At 43.0% G+C, this 3275-nt stretch overlaps 1 non-coding gene across 1 annotated transcript; it reads right to left on the bottom strand.

Moving 5' to 3' along the window:
* Positions 1 to 751: 751 nt before the first annotated feature.
* On the bottom strand, positions 752 to 859 carry LOC130947031 (small nucleolar RNA R71). Its single transcript, XR_009072445.1, has one exon. It is a non-coding gene; the product is annotated as a small nucleolar RNA R71 (small nucleolar RNA).
* Between the last annotated feature and the right edge of the window lie 2416 nt (positions 860 to 3275).

Here is a 3275-nt window from a genome sequence, read left to right as displayed (position 1 = left end):
TTAATTTTCGAAAATTACTTCCCTTCTTCTCACATCCTTCTGTTTATGGACTAACACTATCCTTTAAGGCAAAATTCGAACTCCATCTTTTCTGATAAGTTCGAATTTTCTACTTCTGTCTTCTACTCTTCTTTTCCTCTGACACTTAAAGGAATCTCTATACTGTGACATAGAGGATTCCACATTTTCTTGTTCTCTTCTCTTTCATATGAGCAGGAACAAAGACAAAGGCATTCTTGTTGAAGCTGACCCTGAACCTGAAAGGACCTTGAAGAGAAAGCTAAGAGAAGCTAAGGCACAACTCTCTGTTGAGGACCTGACCGAATTCTTCAAAGAAAAAGAACCCATGGCAGCCGAAAACAACAACAATGCCAACAATGCAAGGAAGGTGCTGGGTGACTTCACTGCACCTACTCCCGACTTCTATGGGAGAAGCATCTCTATCCCTGCCATTGGAGCAAACACCTTTGAGCTTAAGCCTCAATTAGTTTCTCTAATGCAACAGAATTGCAAGTTCCATGGACTTTCAATGGAAGATCCTCATCAGTTTTTAGCTGAGTTCTTGCAAATCTGTGACACAGTCAAGACTAATGGGGTTGACCCTGAGGTCTACAGACTGATACTATTCCCTTTTGCTGTAAGAGACAGAGCTAGAATATGGTTGGACTCCCAACCTAAAGATAGCCTGGACTCTTGGGAAAAGCTAGTCAATGCCTTCTTGGCAAAGTTCTTTCCACCTCAAAAATGGAGTAAGCTTAGAGTGGAAGTCCAAACCTTCAGACAGAAGGATGGAGAATCCCTCTATGAAGCTTGGGAAAGATACAAACAATTAATCAGAAAATGTCCCTCAGACATGCTTTCCGAATGGAGCATCATAGGTATTTTCTATGATGGTCTCTCTGAACTATCCAAGATGTCTTTGGATAGCTCTGCTGGAGGATCTCTTCATCTGAAGAAGACGCCTACAGAAGCTCAAGAGCTCATTGAAATTGTTGCAAATAACCAATTCATGTACACTTCTGAAAGGAATCCTGTGAACAATGGGACAAGTCAGAAGAAAGGAGTTCTTGAGATTGATGCTCTGAATACCATTCTGGCTCAGAACAAGATATTGACCCAACAAGTCAATTTGATTTCTCAAAGTCTGTCTGGAATGCAAAATGCACCTGGCAGTACTAAGGAAGCTTCATCTGAGGAAGAAGCTTATGATCCTGAGAACCCTTCAATGGAAGAGGTGAATTACCTAGGAAAACCCTATGGAAACACCTATAATTCTTCATGGAGAAATCACCCAAATTTCTCATGGAAGAATCAAGAGAGACCTCAACAAGGTTTCAATAGTAATAATGGTGGAAGAAACAGGTTTAGCAATGGCAAGCCTTTTCCATCATCTTCTCAGCAACAGACAGAGAGTTCTAAGCAGAGTACTTCTGACTTAGCAACAATGGTCTCTGATCTAATAAAGACCACTCAAAGTTTCATGACTGAAACAAGGTCCTCCATTAGGAATTTGGAAGGACAAGTGGGTCAGCTGAGCAAGAAAGTTACTGAACTCCCTCCTAGTACTCTCCCAAGTAATACAGAAGAAAATCCAAAGGGAGAGTGCAAAGCCATAACCATGGCCGAATATGGAGAGGAAAGAGAGGAGGTGGACGCCATTGAGGAAGACCCCAATGGGCGTGCACCAATCTCCTCTGAGTTCCTCAATGAGGAACCATGGGAATCTGAGGCTCAAAATGAGACCATAGAGATTCCATTGGACTTACTTCTGCCATTCATGAGCTCTGATGAGTATTCTTCTTCTGAAGAGGATGAGTATGTCACTGAAGAGCAAGTTGCTAAATACCTTGGAGCAATCATGAAGCTAAATGACAAGTTATTTGGAAATGAGACTTGGGAGGATGAACCACCTTTGCTCACCAAAGAACTGGATGACTTGTCTAGGCAGAAACTGCCTCAAAAGAGGCAAGATCCTGGGAAGTTTTCTATACCTTGTACCATAGGCACCATGACCTTCAAGAAGGCCTTGTGTGACTTAGGGTCAAGTGTAAACCTCATGCCCCTCTCTGCAATGGAGAAATTAGGGATCTTTGAGGTACAAGCTGCAAGAATCTCATTAGAGATGGCAGACAATTCAAGAAAACAAGCTCATGGACTTGTAGAGAATGTTTTGGTAAAAGTTGAAGACCATTACATCCCTACTGACTTCATAGTCCTAGAGACTGGGAAGTGCTTGGATGAATCTATCATCCTTGGCAGACCCTTCCTAGCCACAGCAAAGGCTGTGATTAATGTTGATAGAGGAGAGTTAATCATTCAAGTGAATGAAGAATCCTTGGTGTTTAAGGCCCAAGGACATCCCTCTATCATCATGGAGAGGAAGCATGAAGAGCTTCTCTCAAAACAGAGCCAAGCAGAGCCCCCACAGTCAAACTCTAAGTTTGGTGTTGGGAGGCCACAACCAAACTCTAAGTTTGGTGTTGAACCCCCACATTCAAACTCTAAGTTTGGTGTTGGGAGGTTCCAACATGGTTCTGAGTATTTCTGAGGCTCCATGAGAGTCCTCTGTCAAGCTAAATGACAGTAAAGAAGCGCTTGTTGGGAGGCAACCCAATGTTTTATAATTAACTATTTCCTTTTGTTATTTTATCTTTTTTGTAGGTTGATGATCATAAGAAGTCACAAAATCCATTGAAAAAGCAAAAACAGAATGAAAAACAGGAAGAAAAATAGCACACCCTGGAGGAAGAACTCACTGGCGTTTAAACGCCAGTGAGGCTAGCAGTTGGGCGTTTAACGCCCAGTCTGGCACCATTCTGGGCGTTTAACGCCAGAAAGGGGCACCACACTGGCGTTAAACGCCAGTAAAGGGCAAGAACCTGGCGTTAAACGCCAGGAATGGGCACCAGCCCGGCGTTTAACGCCAGAAATGGCTCAAAACGTGTTTTTGAGTGCCATTTGGTGCAGGGATGACTTTTCCTTGACACCTTAGGATCTGTGGACCCCACAGGATCCCCACCAACCCCACCACCCTCTCTTCTTCTTCACCCATTCACCAATCACCTCAATACCTCTTCACCACTCACATCCATCTCCTCCATTTCTTCTTCTTTTACTCTCTTCTTTCTTCTTTTGCTCGAGGACGAGCAAACCTTTTAAGTTTGGTGTGGAAAAAGCATTGCTTTTTATTTTTCCATAACCATTTATGGCATCCAAAGCCGGTTCAACTGAGAAGGCATGACCTCAAGCCCATCACTAAGAAGAAGATGGAGCAA

This window comes from Arachis stenosperma, chromosome 8, assembly GCF_014773155.1.
Source record: "Arachis stenosperma cultivar V10309 chromosome 8, arast.V10309.gnm1.PFL2, whole genome shotgun sequence".
Taxonomy (NCBI): Eukaryota; Viridiplantae; Streptophyta; class Magnoliopsida; order Fabales; family Fabaceae; genus Arachis; species Arachis stenosperma.
Note: the sequence above shows the minus strand (reverse complement) of the source record. Positions and strands in the feature narration are given on the sequence as shown.